This window comes from Tachypleus tridentatus, chromosome 6 (genome assembly GCF_004210375.1).
Source record: "Tachypleus tridentatus isolate NWPU-2018 chromosome 6, ASM421037v1, whole genome shotgun sequence".
NCBI classification, from domain to species: domain Eukaryota; kingdom Metazoa; phylum Arthropoda; class Merostomata; order Xiphosura; family Limulidae; genus Tachypleus; species Tachypleus tridentatus.
Genome location: NC_134830.1, coordinates 150384796 through 150402471, shown reverse-complemented (window position 1 = coordinate 150402471; position 17676 = coordinate 150384796). Strand labels below are relative to the sequence as shown.

Below are 17676 nucleotides of genomic sequence, written 5' to 3'. Positions count from 1 at the left end.
GAGTTTAGTCTATACATACTCGTAGTGTGGAGGTTATGTACACAGAGTTTAGTCTATACATACTCCTAATGTGGAGGTTATGTACACAGAGTTTAGTCTGTACATACTCCTAGTGTGGAGGTTAGGTACACAGAGTTTAGTCTGTACATATCTGTGTGTACGAAGCTTTGTACGATATGATGTTATTATATTAATTCTCTTGTACAAATACTGATGTATACACCATACATGCCTGCATTCTGAATGTTAATAAAAATGAAGTTTACGTTCTATACTGTTTTTAGACTTACGTTCTGCATTTTCTATCGTGCTAATATTTTTAATACGATTACGCACTAGTTTTGTAGTAATAAAGTTCTGTGAAGGCCGTCGTGGTCAGTGTAATCGACACATTTAGATAAATTTTCCACTTTTATTCTGAACTAAAGCATAAATTAATGTGTAGAAATCCAGTAGAATTCTAGTTTTCTTTTTGTTAATACCTTAACAAGTGTTAATTTCAAGATGTAGTCTGAAGTTCGTGGGTGTTCTCGAATCTTGTGTCCATTTCTTTGTTTTATCTTGGTTACTCTTGTCTTCATCAGAATGGTTTTTATAGCTTGTCTAGTTTTTCTCTTTGTCTGCTCTAGATTAGCTTGAGGTGTAGGTTTAGAACCAGATGCTGTCTTGAAAGCTTTGATACGCCAGGCTTTCTGTTTGTATGGAGATCAGCGTAATCGAATTTGTTTCTATATCTTTCATGATCCACCATTTAGGGATATATTTCCTCCGAAAAAGCTGTGAGTGTTCCTCAAACCATATGTCTAACTAAGGTGTCGTTGTATTGTTGGGTGGTCAGGACTTCTCAATGAAGTTAATATATCGGTGGTAAATATGTCATGCGTGACGTCATCTGCTGCGTTACGTCACTGTACTGGCATATGGAGATCGTTCACTAATATCGAGTACTGTACGTATTGTTCCTCCGTACAGGAACCTGGAAACAGAAACATTACGTTAGTTTCAACAGGGCATTTCTTGTAACGTACTACGTTTCATTACTGATTGGCATGTCTAATCGTGTCTTTTCTCGTCGGTTCAAACAACATTTATAATTAACAAGAGTAATATTCTTATACTTAGAAAAAAAACAACAACCTTAGACAGTTCAAAACTTTGAGCTCTTTTGATTCAAGAATTCTTTGTGAAGAAGAGGGCATTTTACAGTGACGAGTTTTGTGTAATTTTCTGTTTTAGTTTTGAAATGATTGGTAGCTTGGTTAAGAACTTTCAATTTTTAGTTAGTTTTTGTTGTCTGTTGTTCTAATAATAATAAAGAAATGTTTAAATACATTACACATAATTATAGATGGCGCCAGAACAAAGCTGGGTGAGAAAAGTCGAATATGTTCTTCTCCAACAAGGATTGAAAAAGATAAAAAACAAATAACTGTGCTGTGTTCAAAAGATGTCCACTAGTGAAATTTTCCAGCTTTCTAAGCTGTTCATTTTATGACAAGCGTTAAGATGGTCAAACCTGTTATTTTTGGTTATCTCAAAGCTAAAAGTGAGTTTAACATCATTTTTTTATTTTCAGTTGATTTATCAGTTAGCTGTGTTTTATTCACTTCTGTGCGTTACATCACGTGATATTGAGGTCAGAGGGCATGATCTTGCACGAAATAGTTGAATGACCCCAATTATTTTAACTTGCTCTCTTTGGAAGAATTGAGACAGTCTACAATTACACACAAACGTAATGATGTAATCCAAAAAGTAAGATCTCAATCAGTGTTTACATTTGTGAAACGAAAAACACACTTTGCAGTTGAAAGTGTGACTTTATTCTCAAATACCAAACGTCTGTATCCACCCTTTTGATACCCAGTTATGCGCGTTATGGTTCTATTCAGTGTATTTTGTTCAATTTAAAAATCACACTGTTAATAATTCACTTGGAAGCTGTTAAGTGGTTAAAGAAATTTATAAATCACTGGTTCAAGTATTATAGTTGTTAAAGTTTATGTGATAACAGTAAAGGGTCTGTGTTTCTTTTTCAATTCCTTTAAGACGTCATCTTTCTGACGTTTGAAATGTTGTAACCATGTGATGGGCAACTTTTATGGTACTAATAATAGTTGTTTTACGATTATGAGGTTTTCGCCCGAATATGCTTCTGTTCATTGTTAGCTAAACAATAAGGTCTTTGTGTACATACTGTTAATATTGTTACAGCACAGTCAGTTGTGAAGCTTCGGCCCACGAGCTGTTTAGGTCTTCCGTATCGTGACCAAGTACACACACGTTTTCAACAACAAAATTTATGTTGATTCCAACGTGGTGTTGAACTTGGACAACGACGTTCCAGGCCATTGAGCCATTCAAGAGTGTCACAATTTTTTTTTTTTTTTCTTCCCAAACACGTTTCGTTTCCTATTTTGAATAACAAAGGTAACTTGTTTCAAGCTACCCGTTTCGGAACTCAATACGATTAGCTGAAATATCAGATTTGATAGACTTGTACGCGACCCCAGCTGGTGAGCTCAGAATCGTAATCAACAAACGCTGTCTAAAGTTTCAACAAAAAAGAACAACCCGTTCCACTTGATAACAGAATAGGTAAAGAACCTGAAGATAATATTCTGACATGTTGTTGTTATTTAGCGGTAGTAACCCTGGATCGCCATGCTCGGTGTAGTGTAATGAATCAGAAACAGGCTTAGAGTGTTGGCTATCTTAACGTAAATCAAGTCCATTTTGAAGAACAGAATGTTAGGGTTAGTGGAAATCCTATTTGTTGTAACAAAGATGAAAAAAAAAAGTTTTCGAAATTCCTTATTGATACTTTAGCTTAAAGATGTTATTTATTCTTTACCTTGACCCAGGTTTAACATTGAAACTTTAAACCTATATTTAAATAATCTTTTATAAAGCTATACCACTTAAGTCCGATTTTTTTTTTCTAGCTCCACATAGTAGTATATTTAGAGCAATGTTTCTTCCTAAGCTGTGATTTTTTGTTAGCCATCATGACCAAGAAGACTGCTTTATCACCTAAACCTTACAACGTTCTGGAAGAATGGCTCGAGTAGAAACTTAGTACAAAGAAATCAGAAACACATCATATATCTACATCTTAATGGTGTATAGTTCTACAACTTACAAAGTAGATGTATTATCTTTGTTTTGAATTTCACCCAAAGCTACATGAGGACTATCTGCGCTGGCCGTCCTTAATTTAACAGTGTAAAATTAGAAGGAAAGCAACTAGTCATCAGTACCCACCGCCAACTCTTGGGCTACTCTTTTTACCATCGAATAGTAGGATTGACCGTACATTATAACGCCCCTAAGCTTGGAATGGCGAGCATGCTTGTTGTGACGGGGATTCGAACTTCTAAATTGCGAGTCCAGTACCATAACCACGTAGCCGTGCTGAGTCAGAACTAACTGAAACTAGTGTTTGATGTCTGTTTTTTCTTCTAATTATTGTACGTATTAAATGTCAACTTGACAGATTTTCTGAACACAATACGAAGTTCCCGTATGTCCCATTTAACATCTCTAAATTTAAAGAAATAGTTATTTCACTACAATAACTAAATATCACATTTTTAACTGATGTTTTTCACTTCTTTATACACGCGGAAGGATATTAAAATGGTACTCTTACGAAAATATAAAAAGAGTGAGAAACAGTTTACACGTGACTTTTAGGGTTAGGTAAAGCCAACTTTTAGTCACCAGTATTACAAGAAAATTTTTTTTTTTAAAAAAAGGAAATAAATATATGGATAGCTAATATTAAACCTTAAAAAACAAGATAGAATGGATTGTATTTGTATCATTCGTACATAATAGTACAGTCACACAGTGTAAAAGAATGTAACAGACCAAAATAGGATAAATAAACTCAGTTGTGACTAAACAGTTAAATATATATGTTAATTCTTGTCTGTACTATTATCTAGGTATGATACAAATGTCACCCCGACTATCTTATTTACATTGTTTTTGAGTGTTTGATATTAGCCATCCATATATTTACTTTCTCGTTTGGCAAGTTTTCTTTACATATTGTTTTTCAATGCAATGTTTCAATAGACATACGAAGGTAGTATGTATAACCAAGTTCTAAATACAGTGAGGTTTGAACTGTTGTTGGCTGATAATTCATGTTTCACCCTGTACTTAAGGTTTTCAAGGAAAACCGAAGCTCTGTAAGAAAGCTACCTTCAAGGGGTAACGATAACATCGTTTACATTAGAATTACGATTTTTAAATTAGTACTGGCTATTAATGAAAGTAAAAATGTTTGAAACTATTACTTCACTAACATTGGTTGATAGCATTGTATTAGTTTTTGAGTTATAATGTAATAAAAAAAGAATAAGAAATTCAAACCTTTTGCTATGATATTTACAGACATTTCTAGAACTCGTGAATCAGTCACTGTATATGTAAAATTAAACACTATATAGTGTTGTAAAGCTCTGAAAACCTATTGAGGAGGTATTTAAAACATCAATAAACAATCCGAGACATCCCTACATAGGTTGTGCTGCCGTCTGCCTCAGTGATGACGTGTGTATATATACACAACAAAAAAACACTTCAATCAGACTAAGAGGAAATCTAAGACAATGTAAGAAAACGAGGGAAAACTTCAAATGATGTCATTTCTGTAATGGCCATCATCAATATGTCATTTGTAAATCCAACTATCAACATTTGTTACGCTGTTGATATCGTTCTGAACATTTCAGCAAGTCACGTGCTTAAATATGCATTACGTCATGAGCTGAAATAATATTGTCTAGTAAATATTACTTTAATTGTTATATGTACATAAAAATACTGGCACAAATACGTACAGATGGTGGCATAATAACGTGTTTAGTGTAATATACTGGTGCTATAGTAACGTGTTTAGTGTAATATACTGGTGCTATAGTAACGTGTTTAGTGTAATATACTGGTGCTATAGTAACGTGTTTAGTGTAATATACTGGTGCTATAGTAACGTGTGTAGTGTAATATACTGGTGCTATAGTAACGTGTGTAGTGTAATATACTGGTGCTATAGTAACGTCTGTAGTGTAATATACTGGTGCTATAGTAACGTCTGTAGTGTAATATACTGGTGCTATAGTAACGTGTTTAGTGTAATATACTGGTGCTATAGTAACGTGTTTAGTGTAATATACTGGTGCTATAGTAACGTGTGTAGTGTAATATACTGGTGCTATAGTAACGTGTGTAGTGTAATATACTGGTTGCTATAGTAACGTGTGTAGTGTAATATACTGGTGCTATAGTAACGTGTGTAGTGTAATATACTGGTGCTATAGTAACGTGTGTAGTGTAATATACTGGTGCTATAGTAACGTGTGTAGTGTAATATACTGGTGCTATAGTAACGTGTGTAGTGTAATATACTGGTGCTATAGTAACGTGTGTAGTGTAATATACTGGTGCTATAGTAACGTGTGTAGTGTAATATACTGGTGCTATAGTAACGTCTGTAGTGTAATATACTGGTGCTATAGTAACGTGTGTAGTGTAATATACTGGTGCTATAGTAACGTGTGTAGTGTAATATACTGGTGCTATAGTAACGTGTTTAGTGTAAAATGGCTTTTCCTAATCTTCCATAATAAGTGAAACATTTTGTGAATGTTACACAACTCCTGTTAAAACACAATACATTTTACAAAGAAAGTAGAATATGTCATGTAAATATAATCTTGACTTAACCAGAACTGTCAATATCGTATTATAATGGGTATTACATATAGTTTGATGACAGTCCCAAATAGTTTCGTACATTTACAGTGGACTTTATCAAGAGATAAATTTTGGAGAACAAAGCCATTATTTGTGCTGTGATACCTTGCAAGTACTGTTCAGTAAGGTTCACTGTTCAGATGTGATAATATTTTATTATTTTAAAACAGGTGTTTTAGCATCTAATTGTGTTGATACTTAAAGTTTACAAAATAACCTCACATTCTAAGAGAGCGTTGAAGTATGCTTGTATAACTAAACGTTGAAGTATGCTTGTATAACTAAACGTTGAAGTATGCTTTTATAACTAAACGTTGAAGTATGCTTTTATAACTAAACGTTGAAGTATGCTTTTATAACTAAACGTTGAAGTATGCTTTTATAACTAAACGTTGAAGTATGCTTTTATAACTAAACGTTGAAGTATGCTTTTATAACTAAACGTTGAAGTATGCTTTTATAACTAAACGTTGAAGTATGCTTTTATAACTAAACGTTGAAGTATGCTTTTATAACTAAACGTTGAAGTATGCTTTTATAACTAAACGTTGAAGTATGCTTTTATAACTAAACGTTGAAGTATGCTTTTATAACTAAACGCCTATCAGTTCTCGTTGTTTTTCGGAACTCTCATAAATAAAACAAAAGTGCATATGGTTGATACATATATGCTAGCACGGTATACATAAAAATATTAGAAGTCTTAACTTATGCTGGACATCTAACAAAACACTAATTACATTGCACAAGGAAATCAAAAGGATCAGACATGGTTAGGTTGGATTGTATATATGAACTGTACAAAGAAACCAAGGTATTCAAACATGGTTAGGTTAGATTGTATATATGAACTGTACAAACAAACCAAGATATTCAAACATGGTTAGGTTGGATTGTATATATATATATATATATATATGAACTGTACAAACAAACCAAGATATTCAAACATGGTTAGGTTAGATTGTATATATGAACTGTACAAACAAACCATGATAGCCAAACAGGGTTAGGTTGAACTGTATACATGAAATTTGAACCAACGTGTTTGAAATAACAGTTTCTTGCACCAATATTATAAATCCTCGGCGGGGGGGACAGCTGACTAAGGTAGTGTATACCAGAAAACGACTCGCTTACGTCATTCGATTTTGTAACATGAATGTTATGCACACAGTTGCGTACTATTGGTCGATTGTAAAACAGAAAAGCCAATTTTGGTATTTCCTATCGCATGATAAGCCACAGACGACAGAGTGTTGGTAGGCATGTCTGATTGTTTGTTCAGTGTTAATGTTTCAAACCTTTTCCGTATTTCAGTTCTGTACATCTAAGGCAGTTGAAGTTCTAGTTCTGATGGTTGTGTAAAAACTTGTGGAATATAAGAAGTGATACGTATTATCTAAAGTCAGTCGAGTAGAAAGAAACTAGAATTCACAAAGGAGAAATATGGAATACATTTATTACAGATTCCTGTTGTCGCTATTTAATGATTCATCCTACGATTGTGATCCAGATTTCAGGAATTATTCTTGTTTGTTTTTTTATTTCCATCAAAGATCTGTAAATGTTACACAACATCGTGTGTGTTAACACTGTTAGTTGTATATTTACTTCATTCTAAGATACTGTGAAATGTGACAAAAATAAAGACCCGTCGAGTGTGACTGATTTTACAGTCGATTAAAGGGCACATATTAGCGTAACAGAGTTCTCTAGTTACTTGGTTGGAAACGATGCAACCATGCAACCGTCGGAAATTGTACTCTAATATCCCCTCATTAATTGTTACAACGCATGCGCGGATCGCCCGTTACTTTCAAAGCACAAACTTATCTTCTGTTCTTATCACCATCTCTGTGACATTGAGCTAAGATTAGACATACTATGGTTGGTTACAGACAGAAGGTATGTCTATTGAGGTTGTTTCCCTTTACTGTTGACTGTCAGTCTTTATAACACCATTACACATAATGTGGTTAGTTACAGACAGAAGGTGTGTCTGTTGAGGTTGTTTCCCTTTACTGTTGACTGTCAGTCTTTATAACACCATTACACATAATGTGGTTAGTTACAGACAGAAGGTATGTCTATTGAGGTTGTTTCCCTTTACTGTTGACTGTCAGTCTTTATAACACCATTACATATAATGTGGTCAGTTACAGACAGAAGGTATGTCTATTGAGGTTGTTTCCCTTTACTGTTGACTGTCAGTCTTTATAACACCATTACATATAATGTGGTCAGTTACAGACAGAAGGTATGTCTATTGAGGTTGTTTCCCTTTACTGTTGACTGTCAATCTTTATAACACCATTACATATAATGTGGTCAGTTACAGACAGAAGGTATGTTTATTGAGGTTGTTTCCCTTTACTGTTGACTGTCAATCTTTATAACACCATTACATATAATGTGGTTAGTTACAGACAGAAGGTATGTCTGTTGAGGTTGTTTCCCTTTACTGTTGACTGTCAGTCTTGTAAGCATCGTTTTCGGTTCAATACCAGATTTATTTCCTTTTTTGCAGATCTAATTCTAGCTGTTATTAATACATTATGTAGTGTGAAAAACAGCAAACTGTCGCTTACCAAACAGACACATGTGGGTTCTTTAAACCATTAGTCAGGTTATTAATACGTGCAAAATAAGTTGGTGTGTTTATTTTTTAAGCTACTTGAGGGTTAACCGCTCTAGCCGTTTTCTGGTTTCAAGCGCTAAAACTCTAAGAAAACAGCTAGTTAACGTTATTCACTCAAAAAATGGTATTTCATTTTATTTCGTACAATGCACTACGATTCGTAAGTATATAGTTGTTTGTGTTTTTTTTACTGCGTGATCTATGGAATATTTAAAAACACAAAGTGAAAGGTTTGGAGCGACCTCTATAAATGATTTAACAATAAATATATCATGTTTTAGCTTCACCAATACTAGTTCATGTACAACTAGCTCTGATAAAGCCGTAATGGCCAAACGCTGGCCGAAAGAAAAAATATTGTTATTGCATTGAGAGTAAGTTTTTGTTTGTTTGTTTTTGAATTTCGCGCAAAGAGGGCTATCTGCGCCAGCCGTCCCTAAGACTAGAGGGAAGGCAGCTAGTCATCATCGCCCACCGCCAACTCTTGAGTTACTCTTTTACCAACGGATAGTGGGATTAACTGTCACATTATAACACCCCCACGGCTTAAAGGGCGAGCATGTTTGGTGTGACGAGGATTCGAACCCGCGATTGAGAGTAAAGGTTTGTTTTTCTAGCTTTACTGTCAAAATTAAATTATTCCAGTTTTTTGTGGAAATTCTGGAGAGAAATAGAAGTTAAACAAATGTTTCACAAAAGAATTCAAGTCGAGTTAATGAGAAACTGGATATATATTTTTGATCCAGGTCTTTTATAAAAAAGTTTAAATTCTTGAACGGCACGAGATTCTCTTTCTTAACCAGTAAATCTGCGATGTCCTTGATTGTACAGTGACACTTATTACTTTAACGTTAGGCTGCTTGCTTTACCAGCTCACTATCTCCATAAATCATTCTACACCAGAACAAGGGATGCGTAATAAAATGTTGCTATTACAAATCGGTTTCCGCCACACCCATATATACGTGAATTTTTGTGAACACAAAATGCCAAATATTCTGATTATGTAATTGATCGTACGCAAGTTCTACAGTGAAGTATGGAGCAGGGAATGTTAATAACATGTCCGGTATCTAATCATATAAATATAAATTAAGGCCGGGCAGCTTAGCTTTATGGTGTACCGTCTACGTCAAATGTTTGAGGAGTTTGATGTAATTGTGGAAACACTAACGATAATTAATATATATATAAGTTTATCTTTACTAGCTGCCCTCCCTCCCTAGTCTATCTAGGGAGGGCTACGTGCAGGGTAGCCCTTGAGTAGCTTGACGTGAAAATTAAAAAAAAGATGAAACAGCTCACCATTAATATCTGCTGTAGGTTTCTGACTCTTGTCTCGTGGTGCATAAAATTGGTTCGATCTTATATGTATCTACATGTATTTGTATGTCTGTCACACGACTAACCGTTTATAGAACCACACCGCTCGACTTTCTATATCAAGTAAAGTAATTCGACATACAGTTTTACGTGGTAATTGGTCCTCTTTCTAGAGAAGCTGTGAACCATCAGTATTTTTATTGGATCATTTTACAGGTAAGCTTTATAGTTTGGAAAGTCGTCCTAACTGGTGGAATGCAATCTGTCACCGCCTTAACGGAAATTACTCGGAACTTTGGAAGTCATAGCTCAACCTTGGTCTGGAAAACGACCTTGAATGTGGTAACGAAAGTCAGCTGTGTTAAGAATTCCGTATTTTTATGGTGCTTTTAAAAACATTCTCAGAAATAACTTTTTTTCTTAACGTATATAGCTAGCAACACACTGGGTTATTTACGCTCCGTTCGCTACAGGACACAAGCAAATAAAAAAAACAACAACTAAATTATGTAACGTAGTTTTTGTAATCACAAACCTAGACTGAATAATCGTGCTTCGTTTCTTAATCAGTGTGATAGACACACACAAAGAACATTTATAAAACAATGTCGCCTGAGATGACATAACCAATATTCTTTGTATGTTCATGGCTCAGATTGGTGAGTTTTGACCTAATACTTCCTATTTGTGTGAATTTCACACAAAGGTAATCGAGGGCTATCTACCCTAGCTGTTCCTAATTTTGAAATGATGCACTAGATGGAAGGCAAGTACTCAACACCATCCACTAGCAACGCTTGGACTACTCTTTACCAACGAATAATGGGTTTGACGGTAACATTACAATGCTCCAACAGATAAAATGGCATGCATGTTCGGTGACGGGACACCAACCCGTGACTCGCACATTGCGAGTCGAGTACCCTAACCACCAAGCTAATGCTTCAAGAAAACTTGGACTGGCGTCGGATTAAGAGACTGACACACAGATCCTCTGACAGATGGATAATTGACGAGAGCAGATAAACTTTACATGTTATTAATACGAGTTGTTGTTGTTTTTTAACAAAAGGAAACTGTCAGAACGTTTCACAATTTCATGTTATTAATACGAGTTGTTGTTGTTTTTTAACAAAAGGAAACTGTCAGAACGTTTCACAATTTCATGTTATTAATACGAGTTGTTGTTGTTTTTTAACAAAAGGAAACTGTCAGAACGTTTCACAATTTCATGTTATTAATACGAGTTGTTGTTGTTTTTTAACAAAAGGAAACTGTCAGAACGTTTCACAATTTCATGTTATTAATACGAGTTGTTGTTGTTTTTTAACAAAAGGAAACTGTCAGAACGTTTCACAATTTCATGTTATTAATACGAGTTGTTGTTGTTTTTTAACAAAAGGAAACTGTCAGAACGTTTCACAATTTCCTGGCAGAGCTGCGTTGTTACAGTCTGCTTCTCTTGGAAGTTAACGCATTTCTGTGAGGAAAAAACAAAATAAAACAATTCGACGAATAATCACTGTTAGACTGTATATATAAAATAGTTCAAGTGTGTACAAGAAATGTTTTTGTCCGTAAAAGTTACAGATCTTTCATGAGGGGCAAATAATGTTAAGGTGCTTATTGAGTTCTTTATTTATATATAGTATTTGTGGTCTTTAATGTTTATAGATGTTCAAGTCGTTTTTTTTTTTTTTTTTATTACCAGCTGATAGTTGGAAGTCCACATACATAGAATATCAGCTCATTCTGGGTTAGTGATAAGTTTACGGACTTGTGATGCTAAAATCCAACAGTGTGAGAACAGCTACTAAAACATAAAAATATTAGAGTGTGTTCTTATCCTTCGTTATTTGTATTAAAGCGAGTGGAACATCCCGTTGTTTATCAACCAGTGGCGCTGTGGACATATGATAAACACGTAACTTCACTCACATGTTTGCTACAGTGTAATATACAACACGTAACTTCACTCACAGGTTTTACCAGAATATAAACAACAAACTATGTGGTAAAACATTTTGAACAACATGTGCCAAGTTCGTTTTTTATTTAAATGTTGTTATTTCTCGATTGTAACGAGATTTATTCGCGAGCTTAGTAGTTTTAGTGCTTTACAGGGTTAAAGATTACTTGTCTATCCATGTTTGTCATATGACACTATGGCTAGGTAGTCAGAGCGCTACATTCGTCATCTGAGGATCAGTGGTTCAAATCCCTGTCACAACCAACATGCTTGCCCTCTTAGCCGTGGGGGAGTTATGTGTCGGTCAATCCAAGAGTTGGCGGTGTGTGGTGATGAATAGCTGTCTCCCCTCTAGTCTTGCACTGTTAAATTAGGGACTGTTAGCACAGATAGTCCTGCCTTCCCTCTAGTCTTGTACTGTTAAATTAGGGACTGTTAGCACAGATAGTCCTGCCTTCCCTCTAGTCTTGTACTCTTAAATTAGGGACTGTTAGCACAGATAGTCCTGCCTTCCCTCTAGTCTTGCACTGTTAAATTAGAGACTGTTAGCACAGATAGTCCTGCCTTCCCTCTAGTCTTGCACTGTTAAATTAGAGACAACTATTGCACATAGTCATCGTAAAGCTTTATGTGAAGTTCAAAAGCTGTATTGATACAGAATTGTAAGTCTATGATATTAAAAATGTATATTTTTGTGAATATTAAGTTTTCGTGATTTCATGTTTTCTTGACGACAACTTGTGGATACCAATGTTCACAAAATATAAAGCTAGTGTTTCCGACTTGTTTTCTTTTTCTTAAAATATTCGTTACATAGATATATAGTTTTATGTTACCATGTCATAAACATTGCATGTTTGAAAACATTTGACCGCTAAGCACGAATCTGTTCTTGGAATTGTGCCAGGTATAAGAAATGGTTTAAAAAGGAGTAGGTCAGGGGTTACTAGGAGAAAAACTAGTCCTAGAGTAGCACCTGTCGGTTGTTTGTTGAAGGAGAAATCGTGACTTTATATGTGCAGACTTTTTTGACACAAGTGAACAATGTTGGTGACCTTCGTTGAAATTAAATGAAGTGTGTTGAGGGGGCATTTAAAAATTGACATGGTTGTGATAATGAAAAACATAATTCAAGTTGCAATCAAGAATATTTGTACAAACAACAATAATTAAATAATGCACGAGCCATGATAATGAGATTTACATTACGTTTTGGCTGATGTTTCTGGAATTTTTATTAACATTTACATAACAGCACAAACAAACAAGAGACGCTCCGTACAAATAATTTTCGAGTTTATTCTTAAGCCTAAGGTTGGGCTTCAGAATGCGAGTCTGTATCGGACTTGAAGAGTTAAGATGGATTACAGTTTACGGAGCTGTGTAGTGGAATGTCTTCAATCATATCGTTAAAAGAATTAAGCCTAAGCTAGTTGGAAAGAACCACGAGAATCTGTGGTTTAGAATTATCTAATTAAAAGAGTCAAGCCTAAGCTAGTTGGAAAGAACCACGAGAATCTGTGGTTTAGAATTATCTAGTTACAAGAATCAAGCCTAAGCTAGTTGGAAAGAACCACGAGAATCTGTGGTTTAGAATTATCTAATTAAAAGAATCAAGCCTAAGCTAGTTGGAAAGAACCACGAGAATCTGTGGTTTAGAATTATCTAGTTACAAGAATCAAGCCTAAGCTAGTTGGAAAGAACCACGAGAATCTGTGGTTTACAATTATCTAATTAAAAGAATTAAGCCTAACCTTGAGCGAAACGGCTACACACTTAAGAACACCCGAATTCTTTAACAAGACGTTCGAAAGGCACACAGTGAACATCAAGGAGCGTAGTAAAAGAGTTCCTTGAAACCCACAAACTGTTTCGACCTTCGTTTTGATTTCAGCGTTTTGCCCTTTCTAACAATTTACAGATAAGGTTGTTTTAAAATGATAAATATTTTCTCAGGTTCAAGGTATCGTTTTACAAGATTAACGACTTGAACCCACTTTCCCGTGTTGCACTTTTTGAAAATCGATCAAAGCCAAGTAACTTCCAACAAACACAAACAACGTAGACGTTCTTTATTGACAATTTGGTTGTCTTTCGTTTGTGTACATGCAGTGAGAGCTCTTTAGTATGCATGTCAACATACCAAATGCACCCTAGGGTGTTGTGTAAATCTTAACTGATTGAAACATATTTAAACAATGATGGACAAGTAACAGTTGAACTACAATTTTATAAATGATAAAAGAAAATATACATTTCTTATTTTGTTAATCCTATTACTACATTGTCGATAAAATATACACTGATAATTATTTCTGTTTATTATTGTATTATTTGTCGTTTGTTTTTATTTGTTTGGAATTAAGCACACAGCTGCACAATGGGCTGTCTGTGCTCTGCCCCCAATGGGTATTGAAACCCGGATTCTAGCGGTGTGAGTCCGCAGATATACTGCTGAGCCACTTGGAAGTCGTTTAGTAAGTAATGAATATTCCGTCTTTCTCGTAGCATTTTATGACAAACAGACATTTCGTACGAGTTGTCCCCTCAGTGGCACAGTGGTGTGTCTTACGAATGCAAGAAACCAGGCTTCGATACTCTTAGTTGGTAGGACATAGATAGCTCATCGTGTAGCTTTGTGGCTTAACTTCAAAAAACAAAAAATCGCACGGGTGATGGACACGTTTCTCCCCAACGAACCGAAGTTGCCACGTTACAACATTAAGACTAAATTTTAAATCAGATTAGAAATAAGAGAAAGTGGTTGTTATCAAATGCTGTCTTTGTGGTGAGGGTCAGCTGTAGTTAATTTAATGTATAACTGACCACAAGAGAACAAAGTACGTCATTATTTTCTTTACTGGATTGTAACCACTCGGAACTTTATTTCTATTAAGCTCAAAACTTCACAATGGATTATTTTTGTCGTGCCTATCACATGTATCAAAACACGAATTTTTAAAGGTATGAGCCTTCGAACTTAACGTCAAGGTACTGAAGGGTTCATCCGAGAAAGTGCAACATGTTAGTTAATATTATAAACAAGTTTTTAAAAAATGTAGAATAATAAATATAAGATAGATGAACATAATAATAACAATAATGTTATACTCTGATCACTACAACACAGGTGAAAACTGTCAGTTGGTGATAAGAGAAAACCCTGAGTAAGGTTATGCATATAGAACTGATGACTCAAACATTATAAGTAAACTATAAACCCACTTAACCACTGTTTGATGAATATGTGAGGCCTAAAAAGAATCAATACAATTTTAAATGTATACACATGTACTTCCGGTCAGTGGCGTCTCTTTCCGTGTGTGTTATTTTGGTAATAAGAGCGACCAATACTTATTTTAACAAGGACATCCCTCAGTTTTACCACTCGTACAAAGTGATTTACTTAACAAATGAAACAAAAAGTGCATACAGAAGACGTACAGCACAATCAGTTCAAACGTCTAGTGCACACATCACGTGACTTGTAGGGCGAGCGTTTAGAGGAGGGAGGCTGCAGTAGAGAAGAGAGATGCATGATTCGTCTCAGTAATCGGTAATATCGACCTTTAGTCTTAGAACTGACCACTGTAGAACTGTACAAGAATTCCTCCATTCCACATTTAGTCATCACTGACAGCAGTGTCATCAAATCGTGGATTAAAAAGTGTTTAAAAACTCCTTGTAATGTTTACTTGTTAAAAACTGTAATGGATATTCTGAAATGTAAATAACACATTACAGCCTATAGAGTTCAGTATTGTTACTGAACCTAATAAATACACCACATGATGGCCTTCTCAGTTTAGTATTGTTATTCAACCTAATAAATACACCACATGATGACCTTCTTAGTTCAGTATTGTTACTCAACTTAATATATACACCACATGATGGTCTTCTTAGTTTAGTATTGTTATTCAACTTAATAAATACACCACACGATGACCTTCTTAGTTTAGTATTGTTACTCAACTTAATATATACACCACATGATGACCTTCTTAGTTTAGTATTGTTACTCAACTTAATAAATACACCACATGATGACCTTCTTAGTTTAGTATTATTATTTAACTTAATAAATACACCACATGATGGTCTTCTTAGTTTAGTATTGTTATTCAACCTAATAAATACACCACATGATGACCTTCTTAGTTTAGTATTGTTATTCAACTTAATATATACACCACATGATGACTTTCTTAGTTTAGTATTGTTATTCAACTTAATAAATACACCACATGATGACCTTCTTAGTTTAGTATTGTTATTCAACTTAATATATACACCACATGATGACTTTCTTAGTTTAGTATTGTTATTCAACTTAATATATACACCACATGATGGTCTTCTTAGTTTAGTATTGTTACTCAACTTAATATATATACACCACATGATGGTCTTCTTAGTTTAGTATTGTTATTCAACTTAATAAATACACCACATGATGGTCTTCTTAGTTTAGTATTGTTATTCAACTTAATAAATACACCACATGATGACCTTCTTAGTTTAGTATTGTTATTCAACTTAATATATACACCACATGATGACTTTCTTAGTTTAGTATTGTTATTCAACTTAATATATACACCACATGATGGTCTTCTTAGTTCAGTATTGTTACTCAACTTAATATATATACACCACATGATGGTCTTCTTAGTTTAGTATTGTTATTCAACTTAATAAATACACCACATGATGGTCTTCTTAGTTTAGTATTGTTATTCAACTTAATAAATACACCACATGATGGTCTTCTTAGTTTAGTATTGTTATTCAACTTAATAAATACACCACATGATGGTCTTCTTAGTTTAGTATTGTTATTCAACCTAATAAATACACCACATGATGACCTTCTTAGTTTAGTATTATTATTCAACTTAATAAATACACCACATGATGGTCTTCTTAGTTTAGTATTGTTACTGAACCTAATAAATACACCACATGATGACCTTCTTAGTTTAGTATTGTTATTCAACTTAATATATACACCAAATACACCACATGATGACCTTAGTTCAGTATTGTTATTCAACTTAATAAATACACCACATGATGACCTTCTTAGTTCATTATTGTTGCTCAACCTCGTAGAAATAATGCAACATGCGGGTTTTTAAACAATTCAAAAAACTGAATATTGTTACTCAAACATAGTTTAATTTGTTGGTTTTTTAACCCAACTCAACCATATAGATACATCACATTTCAACATCTTTAATTGAATATTATTACTGAAATACGTGACTACATCACATTTTGATTTTTTTGGTCAGCCGAAAACAGCAAACAAATATAAAATAACGTGTTTATCTTTTACAGCGAGGCCTTCTCTTACAGTTAGTAAAACTCATTAGTTGTTTGTTTGTGCCCCCTCTTACAGTTAGTAAAACTCATCAGTTGTTTATTTGTGCCCCCTCTTACAGTTAGTGAAACTCATCAGTTGTTTATTTGTGCCTCCTCTTACAGTTAGTAAAACTCATCAGTTGTTTGTTTGTGCCTCCTCTTACAGTTAGTGAAACTCATCAGTTGTTTATTTGTGCCTCCTCTTACAGTTAGTAAAACTCATCAGTTGTTTGTTTGTGCCTCCTCTTACAGTTAGTAAAACTCATCAGTTGTTTGTTTGTGCCTCCTCTTACAGTTAGTAAAACTCATCAGTTGTTTATTTGTGCCTCCTCTTACAGTTAGTAAAACTCATCAGTTGTTTATTTGTTGTTCAGAGCGGACTTAGGTTACAAGAATATATCTTTAGTTGTTACAATATTCTTGTTCCCTGCACTAAAATGTTTGTAGACTTTACAACATCGTAGCTCATGAGCACGTGCTGAAGAATACTTGATTTGTGATTTTTTGCGTTCTTTTATCCTCTCCCTAGTATTCTAATTGTGCAATCGATGTGACTGACAAAATTCATCAACCACACATCCTCTGTGTTGCGGACTATTTCTGCGTTTAA

The 17676-nt window shown here is 34.4% G+C and overlaps 1 protein-coding gene and 1 long non-coding RNA gene across 3 annotated transcripts in view; one reads left to right on the top strand and one right to left on the bottom strand.

Moving 5' to 3' along the window:
- LOC143254028 (uncharacterized) overlaps nt 1–17676 on the top strand; it is a 112987-nt gene that overhangs the window by 11407 nt on the left and 83904 nt on the right. The window lies entirely within an intron of this gene.
- Nucleotides 399–10011, bottom strand: LOC143254029 (uncharacterized). The gene is made up of 2 exons (XR_013029932.1): nt 9713–10011; nt 399–976 (listed from the first exon to the last, which is right to left on the bottom strand). It is a non-coding gene; the product is annotated as an uncharacterized LOC143254029 (long non-coding RNA).